We start from the raw sequence: 13,462 nt of genomic DNA on the forward strand, positions 1-13,462 counted from the left end.
GCAGTTTTTTTCAGGGGGTCTCGAAACAGGTCTCTATCGGGCTCTGTTTTGAGCCCTGACACAGGCGGTCCGTTTTTTTTCCGGACTGCAGTGACAGCAGTTTGCTGTCACTGCAGTCCGGAAAAAAGTGCCAGGATGCAAACCAAAGCCCGATAGAGACCCGTTTCGAGACAGCCTGCACATCTATGTGCGCTGCCCACACTCCTCATTAGCAGTGAAGTTACGGCATGACGTCATGCCAAGGTGAGCGTTGTGGAGGAAGGGAAATCCTTTAAAGAGTCATTTTCTCTCTGGATTTCCCTTCTCTTTCTGAAACGCAAGAGTAGCAACATTGTGGTAGGGTCACTAGGGCTTTAAGTGGAAGCTTTTTTAATATTACATACAAGCCATAGTTGCAGCTTATTTATCTTCTGCAACTAACAACCACTGACAAAGCCAATAGTCCTTACATGTTGTGGGTATGATGTTACTTGTTGTATCACATATCTGGATGCCATGACCGAAACAGCAAAATACAAGTCGGGCGGCACACTATGCGAAGCACAGATTTTTAGAGTGAGTGTTTTAAAGCCACGCCCCTAATTACACTGGCCACGCCCCTTTGAGAGACCCCCCAGTTTTTTCATCCCACTTAAACCCCTGCCAGTGTTAGTCACTAACTAGAAGCTACAAAGCTGGGACGTGCTTCTAATTTCCCGTAGGCGTGCATACTGCGCTCATTATTGCATCAGCCGCCACCCCACTGGAGATATACTTGTTCTCTCTGCTCTAGGCACAGCACATGGGCCTCTGCTCGGCCTCGCCGCAGAAACAAACCCCCCGCCAGCCACGCAGCGCGCCGCAGAAGCTCGACGTCAGTAACGTACTCTTGCAACAGCCAATGACAGTCGAAATAGAACAATCCCAACCGTCGCCCTCCACCGACCAATCATTGATCAGCCACTGTTCCTTCTCCAGGCTCCAGCCAATCGGGTGCACGGAGCGAAGAGGATAAACAAAACCTGCTGACGTCACGCATGGGAAGTAGTCGATCATTACTGAGAAGGAATGTGTAAACCCCCTGTCTCTCGCTCCAGGCACACTGTGTACCATTCCAGAAAAATCTGCACGAGTAGCAAAGTCTGAATCAGCAGAGCCAACAAATGATTGTACTGGCTTTGAAATACCCTCCGATACCTGCAGCATTTTATAGCGCTATCCTGGCCCGGGCGGGGCTTCTGAGCACTTTACAACAGGTCCCGACTGTCCTACTAAGTTCGTTATGCTCATGGCAATGCAGTGGTTTGCCCGGAATCCGAGGATGTTGAGTGGAGGACAGGATTTAGACATCTTTCCCTATGTCGGCAGCAAAAGCAACAAAACTACTGATTCAGTGGTGTTTGGAAGGTTTACTGGGTGGTTAGTTGTAGTGACCGGCTGATCACTGTTCTAGTGTTTCTTTATGGATGTATTTACCAGCCACTTACTGAGGGCTGGCTCACACCATCACCATACACCCATCCATCACAGATGTCGCAGGACATGTGACCCTGTCAATAAACGGGACGGGTGCACGTGTCCTTGGCTAGTTTCAGATACCCTAACGTGTCAGTGGGGCTACCATATGTGTATGGGGGCCTAGGGCCCAGTGGCGGCTGGTGGAATTTGAAACTAGTGGGGCGCGTAAGAGCAATTAATGAGCTTTGGGACACATGTGAGCAAGCTGGAATTTGTTTTAGGAAAGTTTCTACCCCAGAGAATCTTTATTGAAAAGGGTTGTAAAAAGGTGCATTGTCCAGCTCAATGTCTATAATAAATTACGAAAATGCATATTTCTTACAGGCATTTTTTTATGTGCTTTAAAATAACATCATGAAAAGTGTCCTTGGTTTAGCATGACGCACATTTCATGAGGCTATTTGGTAGCTGTGTCCCATTTCTTTTACTACTACAAAGACATGCCCTTGAACTATGCACTTAGCTTTTAGGGGCTGTGAAGAAATGTTGCCTGTGTGATTGAAAAATGCAAGACATAATAGTGTTCTGCACATTGCAAATTAATAGCATACAGAAATCTGTGTTAACTTGTGTCAGGGCTTGCTTGTCTCTTTGTATACTTTAATACTACCAAGAAAGTCCTCAACATTCCAAGTACCTCCCGGCTAATTGTTCTCCTGCCTTGTGCCTCTTTTAATTTGGTACACCTCTATGCTAGCATGGAGGGCCCAGATATCCCTTAAAGCAGGTTCTCTTTTCACAGAGAGCTTGCCTACAATGAGATGATTCCCTGTCTGTCAGAACCCAGCACTCGGTGACCCCTGAGCATATGGCCATGTCTCAGACTCCAACGTCACAGAACTGGTGTCACAGGCTCCTAGATATCGTTACATGACGAGTGTCATAGGGTCCTGGCTGGTGGCACATGGCCAGTTTCAGATGACCCTCCCTGACTAACCTCACAGGGCCCTGGACTGTGTCACAGGACCCCGACCTGTGTCACATGACCATAACAAGCACACAAGACCTCGACCAGTGCCCCAGTGTCCCGATCTGGCTAGTGTCACATGCCCCTGCCGAGGTGCAGTGAGTTCCATAAGGTGACACATGCCACTGACCAGAATTCTGTCCCGCTACTGTGGCTCTGACTTGGCAGAGCTTTTCACTGCTCTGAGCCCAGGCTCGTGCTGCAATAGCCAGATGCCAAGAGAGAGCCAGGTTTTGCGTTAGAATGCTTGATTTTTAAGTACACGCTTCGATTTGATGTGCCCATTAGGATGAAATGCAGAGTTGGCAGGACCCTCGGTGACCCAACTCTTCCGCACTCACTTATTTGCTGATGTAACATTTGTTCTTGAAAAAGATAAATAAAAAAATACACAGAGAGGATTGACTCTGCTCGGGCACTGCTTTTTATTTTTGAATAATGCTGCACCTTCGTTTGAGTATTTTCACGATCCAACAGATTGAATGTGACTTATGCTTTTACTGGTGCTGCCTACACTGAGTGAACTTCACATAGGCCGGAGCATAAAATGAAAGGCAGCGCAATTTAACACTTTGAAACTGAAAATGTATCTTTCTCAAACCAAACGGTTAATCGGCGCATTAATTGAAAAATACTTGAAGCTATGACTGGGGATGTACGTATGAATTTATGCATAAAAGCAAACTGTTTGAACACGGAGTCCTGGCCGGGGGAGGCACTGATTCATGCATTGTGGTTAAGAACTCGCACGCCAACTCGCACATGCACTGTATAACATTAAGCCTCATCACTCACGATAATGTATTTCCACGGGTGCAGCACTGCTGCTATTGAAGAGGTGTGGCGCCGCGGCCAGCACGACTGACGCTGGAATCTGGGGACCACGGTTCGATCCCCGGCTCCGGCGGCAGGTTAGCCCAGCACCATGTGACTCTGGGCAATAGCTCGCTTAATCTTCCCGACGGCCCCCCAGCGCCTAGAGACCCTTACGGGTGATTGTGCGCTTTACAAATGTGGACTTTACTTTACATATATCATTTGAAAAAATTTTTATAGAGCGCGGCTAACACCATTAGGTTTCTTGGCGCTGTGCTGGGGCGTGGTGAGAAGAAGTGAAAAAGAAACAGGATCTAAGGATATGAGATAGTGAAGAGGAAGGTTTTAAGAAGTGATCTGAAACCAGAGTATGAAGGTGCAAGTCTGAGGGAGAGTGGAAGGGAGTTCCAGAGGGATGGGGCCAGAAGAGAAAACCTCAGGCCCCCGTGTTTTTTCCTCTTGAACCTGGGGACGGATAGCAGGGCCATTTGGGATGAACGTAAGTTACGGGACGGGGTGTAAGAATGGAGGAGGGAGGAAATAAAAGAGGGACCTAGACCAGAAAGAGATTTGAAGATAGTGCAGCCTAGCTTAAATTTGCAGCGGGCGGATACCGGCAGCCAGTGAAGACTCTTTAAGAGTGGACGGACATGCTGATCTTTTGGCTGGTGGAAAATCAGGCGAGCAGCCTGATTTTGTATCAGCTGGAGTCTTCTCTGTTGGTACTCAGGGATGCCGACGTACAGCGCGTTAGCATAGTCGAGTCGACTGATCACTAACGCCAGGAGTGCTAACGTGAGCGCTTCAGTGGTAAGAAGGCGGGATATTTTCCGGAGTTTCCTGAGTTGGAAGTGGCTGGCGGACACCACTGCACTGATCTGGGGAGTCATTGAGAGGTCATTGCTAATAATGACACCCAGACTTTTGGCAGAGTTGACTGGAGAGGGAGAGCTTCCAAGACTGGCAGGCCAGATGGAAGATTGCCAGGGGTTGGAGGCTCCCCCGACAAGAATTAATTCAGTCTTGTTGGGGTTAAGCTTCAGGTGGTTTAGGCTCATCCAGTCACTGATGAAGCAGAGTGTATTTTGGAAAGTAGAGGTGGAGTCCTCGGAAGAATCAATATTAAAAATCAATTGAATATCATCCGCGTAGTTGAATGCAGTAACGCTCAACCCGCGGAGAGCACGAAGTAACGGGGCTAAGTACAAATTAAAAAGGAGAGGGGATAGTGAAGAGCCCTGGGGGACGCCACAGGACAGCTCAACCTGAGTGGCGGAGAACTGAGACAGCCTGACAGCTTGTTGTCGTTCCGTCAAGAAGGACTGAACCCAGTCAAGGGCGGTCCCTCGGATGCCGGCCTCTTCGACACGGTCGACCAAAATCCCGTGGTCGACCGTGTCGAAGGCGGCCGATAAGTCCAGAAGGACAAGGGCCTGTCTGGTGTTAACATCAGCCCCTCTGCGCAGTTCGTCCATCACGGAGAGAATGACAGCCTCCGTTGAGTGCGCAGGTCTGAACCCTGCCTGCTTAGAATCTAAAACACACGAGTCCTCGATAAAGGAACTGAGTGTGTGGGTCACGTGCGATTCCAGGACTTTGCTGAGGAAAGGGAGGAGGGATATAGGGCGGTAATTGCTCAGAATGGAGGGGTCTGCTGAAGGTTTTTTTAAAATGGCAACCACCTCGGCTTGTTTAAAAGAGCACGGAACAGCCCCGGTGGCCAGAGAGCTATTTATGAGGGCCAGAGGGGGCTCGGGGCAGGAGATGAAAGCTGCTCGAAGAACCGAGGGAGGACAGCAATCACGAGGAGAGCCAGAGGAAATTTTGTGCAGGAGCGAGGAAAAAATAGCCATCGAAATGGGAGGAATAGCAGTGAGAGTGTGAGAATTGGAATATTTGGAGAGCTCAGTGGTTAGGGGGTGAGCAGACGAAGTTTGAGCAGCAATGCTGGATTTAATTTTTGCTATTTTTTCGACAAAAAATGCGTTCAAGGAATCGCACAGAGTTTGGGAGGGGAGTGGCCCTAATGTAAGTCTGGCTGGGTTGGATAGTTCTTCCACAATGGCAAATATGTCCTTCGACTTATTTGTGGAATCCATAATTTTAGTGGAAAAATAAGTAGATTTGGCAAGGGCTATAGCGGTTTTATAATTTTTAAGTAAAGAGGAAAATACCTCCTTATTCTCAGGGGAGTACCCTCGGCGCCAACGTCGTTCTGCTTGGCGGAGGCCTAATTTAAGGGCTCTCAGGTCCTCGGTGAACCACCTTTGAGCGTCGTGGCAGCGTCTGGCTCTAACTAATTTTAGCGGAGCTACTGCGTCAGCAGCAGAAGTAAGCCAGCGAGTAAGATTTAATGACTGGGTGTCAATAGAGGCAGGTGGATCAGGGGTAGAAGGGACTGAGGAGCTAAGAATAGAGTGAAAAGTGTTTAAATCTGACCTGTTCCAATTACGGGCCAGAAAGTTCGTCTCTTGAGACTTAACGGTAGGGCAGGGGATCCCTAACGTAAATGTGATTAAAAAATGGTCTGACCATAAGCATGGCAGGATAAGAGGGACTGAAATGTCCAAGCCAGATGTCCACACCTGATCTAAGATGTGCCCTTTTGTATGCGTGGGCGAATGGATATGCTGAATGCAATTCAGGCCTGACATGAGGTCCGAAAAGGCTTGTGAGCTGGGAGATTCGTGGGTGTCCAAAGGCCAATAATTAAAATCGCCTAAAACCAAGATGTTAGAATTGTTAATGGTGAGCTGGGCGATGAGGTCACCAAACTGGGCAGGAAAGTTGGGCATAGATGAGGGGGGACGGTAGGTCAGAACACATATAAGAGAGGATCCTGACAGTTCCAGTCTGATTACCAGGCAGTCTACCGAGGGAATGCTGGTAGTAGGCACTATGGAAAAGCGGACCGGGTGCTTAAAGATAGCGGCAACTCCCCCTCCGACTTTGCCGGGGGCACGATTAACTTGTAGTATGTGATAACCGGGGGGGGGTGGCGGCCAAGATATCGGGGGCAGAATCATCTGTTAACCAGGTCTCGGTCAAAAATAAGATGTCAGGTTGTTCTGACTCCAAGAGATGGAAGATGTCGAGTTGATGACTGACCAGAGACCGGGTATTAAGGTAGAAGACCGAGAGGGAATGATGGACGGGTTTTGTCGATAAGTGGGTAGCAGGTCTGGAGTCCGTGATCAGGGGCCTTGGAGTAGAATATGGCCATGTTATTTCGGGAAAAGAGCTGCGGGTAGTGAGCAGGCCTAAAGAGACCAGCCTGGGAACCGACTCAGGTGGGGGAAGCGCGGGATTATGACATAAGACGAGGGATGCGCGAGTGTACGTGAGAAGAGGGACAGAGTAACGCGCCCCTAGCCCCGGTCGGCCGCGGACGGGCGCAGACGGGCTTAACTCTGGCGCAACTCCGGCGCGCCTACGACGCGCCCGCTGCGCTCGTCCGCTGCGCTGACACATGGGGGCCGTTAAAATAGGAGGATGGCGAGGGGGTGTGGCGAGGCTCTAGCTCGCGGCCAACCCGTTACAAGATGGCGCCCGCGGCCGCTGGGGAGCCCGTTAGGCGGAGCAACCACAGCAGGCGGCCAGGCACCACGCGGGAGGCGATGTAGTCAGGAGAAGAGCGTCCCCGCTTGTGCTCAGCGGAGGAAGGTAGGATGTTTAAAAATAGAGGTCGCTGCTTGCAATCAGCAGGACCGGAATGAATTAAAATACCTGCTCGTAGTCAGCAGAAGTCACATAAAATAACAAAAGGCAGCGCACCAGCAGTTGCGTGTCAGCCCCCTGCCACAGGGCTGCTTAGCAATCACAGGGGAGCGGGGGGGGGGGACCTAAAATAGGAGGATGGCGAGGGGGTGTGGCGAGGCTCTAGCTCGCGGCCAACCCGTTACAAGATGGCGCCCGCGGCCGCTGGGGAGCCCGTTAGGCGGAGCAACCACAGCAGGCGGCCAGGCACCACGCGGGAGGCGATGTAGTCAGGAGAAGAGCGTCCCCGCTTGTGCTCAGCGGAGGAAGGTAGGATGTTTAAAAATAGAGGTCGCTGCTTGCAATCAGCAGGACCGGAATGAATTAAAATACCTGCTCGTAGTCAGCAGAAGTCACATAAAATAACAAAAGGCAGCGCACCAGCAGTTCCGTGTCAGCCCCCTGCCACAGGGCTGCTTAGCAATCAACATCATCAACAAAGGGAGTCTGCTGGTTACATATAAGCATGGTTATGGCGCCAACAATGCTTATATTTGACTGAATGCAATTATCCGGCATGACGGGCGGGTGGGAGGGGGTGAAAATGGGGTAATCGCGGGAGAGATTGGGGGGAGGCGGGAGGGGTTTAATTAAAGAAAACTATTAAGAAAACGTACTGTCCTGCTTCTGGGTGGGTCCCAAGTCCGACTCCCGCTCCCGCCGTTCACCATTTTCTAATTCAGACCTGCAGCCCTCGTCATAGAACAGCCTCCCTCCCTCCCCTCCACCAATCACAACGCTGTGCACCAGATTGTTGCTGTGTCACTGCCAGCTACAAAATATAAATTATGTATATACTAACTATTAACTAAACTTACTCACTATGACTATGAGGAGGAATCCTCGCTCCATCCGTCTGACTCAGAGCTCAGCCGTATCGGGTTCAAGGGGGAGCGCGTGCCAGAACTCTCCTCGTGACTGGTGTTCTTGTTGTAGCAGTCCTTCCACGCCAGGGCGTGGTGAGGTCCCAACAGCGCCGGCCAATCATTGACTACATGGAGCAGGGCCAAAATTGCCCATAATGAGACCCGGCTCCCCCGGGTCTCTGCCTGTGTGAGTGCAAGGAGAGGAGGAGGAGGGAAGGGGCTACTGCGTGTGTGCGCATGCGTGGGAAAGTCATAAAAATGACTTGTCCTAAATGCACACACACTGCTGCTGCCCCCTGCCCTCCCTGCCACGCCGCTGCTAATCTGCTAGCCCAGCCTGCCACTCACTGCCGAAGGCGCCCGCCCCCCACACCCTTCCGCGATGACGTCACTATAGTTAGTTACTCCGACCGACCTAGGCTTAAAATAAAGGAATTATGACTCGGTAATTGGTATGTATGCAGTGACGGTCGTCCATTGCTAGTGGGGCAACGCCCCAACGCCCCCAATGGACGAACCGCCACTGCTAGGGCCTCAACCTTTAACGGTTAGTAACACCTGGAATTTGTACGTATAATATCCACTGTGGCTGTTGCTTAATGCCAGAGTCACAGGAAACGTAATGGTGCATCTGCCACAGATTCCACCACCTGGTTCCTTATTTGCAGATTAAAACAACAAATAGGACGTTTCTACTTTAAATGGATCAAAAGTTACAAACACTCAGATGCACTTGTGGTGCATGCAGGAATGATACTTTTAAAAAGTCACCTTTTTGTTGCTTCTTTCTGTCTTCATTCAGATTTTAAACTAGTACTAATGGGGTAAAACGTTTGTCCTAATACTGTTAAAACTCCCATTCAGGGGCGTAGCTTCAGTTTTTTTGGGGGGGTTGTTACACTCCCGTAAAATATGTATTCTGTTGTAAATAGTTGGGTACAGGTGCTTTCAGTTGGGAATGGAGAAACATCTGTTGGGTTTCACCTGGGATATTCATTCTCTCTCTCTCTCCCCTCCCCCCCTCTCGCTCTCCTGTTTTGAAGGCTTTGAAAAATGTCGATTCGTTTGAAAAATGTTGTGTTTTAAGTGCCCCTAACAATACACCCTCCTCTCTCTTTCCACTGACCCTTAAGCCCCACTCATGTCCTGCTTCTCATATAATGTGTTTTAACAATATATCCCAGTATGGTTAGTGGGAAATCTGAAACTAGTTTACATTGGTTGTTAGCCAGACAATGCTGATAAAATAGGGTTCCGGTGCGCCTATGCAAGCCAAACTCATTATGCGTTGGGGGGAAACGTTTTTACTTAGATCTGGTGGAATGTTTATACTTTTCTTTCTTAACAAATGTTCTTTGTGTTTTGCACAACATTGGTATCCCTTCAGTATGAATCGAAATTTGCCTAGCTAAGTAACGGTAAGTTTCAATTCTATTAAGGACACGGAGACGAGGATAATGCTGTTCTTTCTTCGCTTTATTCTATTCCATTTTTCCACAGCAGCATTATTAACATATAAACACTTTTTTATCCATGGGAAAACCATCCAACTGAAAAAAACAACATATAGCTCAAATAAAGAAAAAAGTATTTGAATAAAGAATCCATTTTAAAAATGAAAGTCTTCGTTGAACTTCTTGGGAAAACATTTGGAATCACTATTGAGATGAAAAATGTCACAAACTATTTGTACATTGTACATTGTAACGATTACTGAAGGGTGCAGGGTCATTGTTTTGTGCTGATTACTGGTGGATAAGTAGGGTCTTTTACTTCTCTCAACCAATGGGACCTAGGGGATTGTGTCCCAGACCATTTGCACCTTCAACATAGTTGATACCTATAGTAAGGACTTCAGTACTGGTGCAGGCAGAGTGGCCTTGATCCCTGTTTGTTGTTATTATAAAGCTCAAATAAGCCTGAAACAGACTACAACCAATCAATCAGGAGTTTGTTAAAGCGCGACTACTCACCCGTAAGGGTCTCAAGGCGCTAGGGGTGGGGGGGGGGGTTGGAGGGGTGCAGGTTCCATTCCATCAAGGAGGGGGTCTGTCGAAGAGCCAGGTTTTGAGGCTTCTTGCAAAGAGGGGGAGCGATGTTGTCTGTCTGAGGTGGAGCGGAAGGGCGTTCCATGCTTTGGCCGCGAGGAAGGAGAAGGAGTGGCCTCCCGATCTGGTCTTTCTGGTGCGGGGGACCACAGCGTAGGAAAGCTGGGCTGATCGTAGGGTCCTTTGGGGTGCGTGGAATTTGAGTCGGCTGTTCAGGTATGCTGGTCCGGTGCCGTGGAGGGCCTTGTGTGCGTGGGTGAGCATCTGAAAGGTGATTCTCGCCTCGACGGGGAGCCAGTGGAGTGTGCGCAGGTGCTGGGAGATGTGGCAGTGTTTTGGCAGGTTGAGGACCAGTCTTGCGGCGGCGTTCTGGATGTTCTGTAGCTTGCGGATGAGGTTTTTGTTTATTCCGGCGTAGAGTGCGTTGCCGTAGTCGAGTCTGCTGGTGACCAGGGCGTGAGTGACTGTCTTTCGGTGTTCGAGGGGGATCCATTTGAAGGTCTTACGAAGGAGGCGGAGGGTGTGGAAGCAGGAAGATGAGACAGAGTTGATCTGGCGGTCCATTTTGAGCTCGGAGTCCAGGATGATTCCCAGGTTGCGTGCGTGGTCTGTGGGGGTTGGCGGGTTTCCGAGGGCGGTGGGCCACCAGGTGTCACTCCAGGCGTCGGGGTTTGGGCCCATGATGAGTACTTCTGTTTTGTTGGTGTTTAGTTGTAGGCAGCTGTTTTTCATCCATTTGGCGACGGCTTCCATGCCTTCTCGAAAGTTGCGTCTGGCCGTGTTGGCCTCGTTGGATAGGGAGAGGATGAGCTGGGTGTCGTCTGCATATGACACGATGTTGAGTCCGTAGGTTCTGACGATGGGGGCAAGTGGAGCCATGTAGACGTTGAAGAGCGTCGGGCTGAGGGAGGAGCCCTGGGGGACTCCGCAGGTGATAGGTGTGGGGTCCGAGAGGAAAGGGGGGAGTCTGACCCGCTGCGTCCTGCTGGAGAGGAAGGAGCAGATCCAGTCGAGGGCCTTGTCCTGGATTCCTGCATCGTAGAGTCTGCGTATTAGGGTGCGGTGGGAGACTGTGTCGAACGCCGCTGATAGGTCGAGGAGGATGAGGGCTACTGTTTCTCCTTTGTCCAGTAAGGTGCGGATGTCGTCTGTTGCGGCGAGGAGGGCGGTTTCCGTACTGTGGTTTTTTCTGAAGCCGGATTGGGAGGAGTCGAGGATGTTGTGTTCTTCAATGAATGTGGCGAGTTGGCTGTTGATGGCTTTCTCGATGACTTTCGCTGGGAACGGGAGCAGGGAGATGGGTATTTCTACTTCAAACGGTTCAAAGGTCAGTAAAAACACCGTAACGTTGCCATGCAGTGGAAGGCCCTTTGCACAGGTTGAGTCGTCACCTTTCTGTATCTTATTGCTATATTTGGGTGTTAAACTGGTATTAATGAGGGGTAACCAATGCCCTACTATTGTTAACAAGCTTAAAAATAATGAAGTCATATTATCACAAACTGTGGTGCATAATTTGCCTTTTCTTATTTGTCCAGAGCGGTGACGTTTCCTCTGTGCAACAGCCCTGCATAACCTGGCAGAAATGGATGTGTTGGAAGCAGCTGAGTCCTGTCTCACATACACAGACCTCTAAGGAGGCTGTGCAGACCTTCTCTGCAGCACCACAGCTGCTGAACAATATTCCCGCGGCCTACCCTGGCACACAGGCAATCTCAGTGGCAGGCTGTCCTCTAGGTAACCGTGAAGATCCAGCAGCCCAGTGGCTCTGAATTGTTGGCATGTGCCGGGAAAGAGTCATTCACAAGTCTAGGAAGTCTACATGTCTGGACTTATTCTGCATGTACAAATCAAGGAAGGTTACATACCTGCGCTCCTTCTGCATGTACAAGTCAAGGAAGGCTACATACCGGCACTTGTCCTTCATGTGCAAGTCAAGGAAGGCTACATGCATACACGTGTTCTTCATGTGCAAGTCAAGGAAGGCTACATACCTAAGCTCGTTCTTCATATACGAGTCATGGAAGGCTACATATCTGGACTCTTTCTTCATGTGCAAGTCAAGGAAGGCTACATACCTAAGCTCGTTCTTCATGTACAATTCAAGGAAGGCTACATACCTTGACTCGTTCCTCATGTAAAAGTCAGGGAAGACTACATACCTGCACTCATTCTCTTCACGTACAAGTCAACGAGGGCTACATGTCTGCACTCATTCTTCATGTATGTACAAGTCAAGGAAGGCTGCATACCTGCCCTCATTCTCTCCATGTCCACAATGGGACCCAGGAATAACATCAGATGCATACCTAAGAACACTACACACACCAATAAATGTGCCCAGGGGGCCTTGGCTGGAGTCTGCAAACTCTAGCTGGACTGAGAGACTTTGGCAACTCGCCAACTGAGAGGGATTTTAATTTTAGATCTGCGCTGGGGAGATTTCCAGCTTGAATTTTCACATCTGTGCCAGTCTCATGCCATGGACCAGTGACATGCATAATCTATATTTAAGGCTGGCATTGACCTCATCTTCCCCATTTATTTACCCGAAGAGGTGGACTTAAGAACCCGAGAACTAGTACGTTGGCCATGTAACTGAGAACCTGACTGTATGCCGCAATAGTACATACCTAATTTTATTGAGCAAACTACATGCCCTTAGCACTAAAAATAGTAATACTGAGCAACAGGAACAAATCCATCAAACAAGAGCAGAAGCAATCAACTGAGCAACACGTGGAACACATGTCAACACCAGCAGGAATAAATCCAGAAGAAAGGAGTAGTATACATTTGCTGTGATTCCTAATAGTTTTCCATTCATTCGCCATTTTCCCTTAAGTTTGGAGATCTGTGATTGCCCTAATTTATCTTGTAACTGTTGCACTCATTTTAAGGTGCTCTAACACCAGGAGCTAATTTTGCGCATATAAAACTGCAAAATAAATAAGTAATCAACTGAACAATGCCAGGCACAAACATCACCTCCCCAAAGAGCAGCCAGGATCAGATTCAAGGTTCTCTGCACCATCCACAAAGTTGTCTGAGGTGGAAAAAATGCCCCAAATACCTGTAGAAACTAGCTTCTTGCTTCCCATCTAGAAACCTCAGATCATCAGCTGGCGACTTGATCCAACAGTGGTTGTTGATGTTGGCAGAAGACTGAAACGGATCACTGAGAACACATGATCAAAACTGCAATACCCCAGTACCTCGTCAAGATCTGAACACAACCATATACTTTTCAGGAAATATCTAAAACTGAACTATTGAGACTTGCATGATAATAGATGTACTCATCGGTCCATGATTACTGAACATCGCCCAAATTGAGTGGCCATGCAATACCGCGTCAATGTTTTTCTTCCTTTATACACAGTGGCATAGCAAGGGTGCTAAAGGCTTTATTGCAAGCAACAAAAATGGCCTGCATGTCGCCTGTTAAGTATTTGAAGAAATTCACATTCGAGGTAGACAGGCCCCTCACAGCCCCGGACCACAGGTGACTG

The sequence above is a fragment of the Lissotriton helveticus genome, chromosome 12, assembly GCF_964261635.1.
Source record: "Lissotriton helveticus chromosome 12, aLisHel1.1, whole genome shotgun sequence".
Classification (NCBI taxonomy): Eukaryota; Metazoa; Chordata; class Amphibia; order Caudata; family Salamandridae; genus Lissotriton; species Lissotriton helveticus.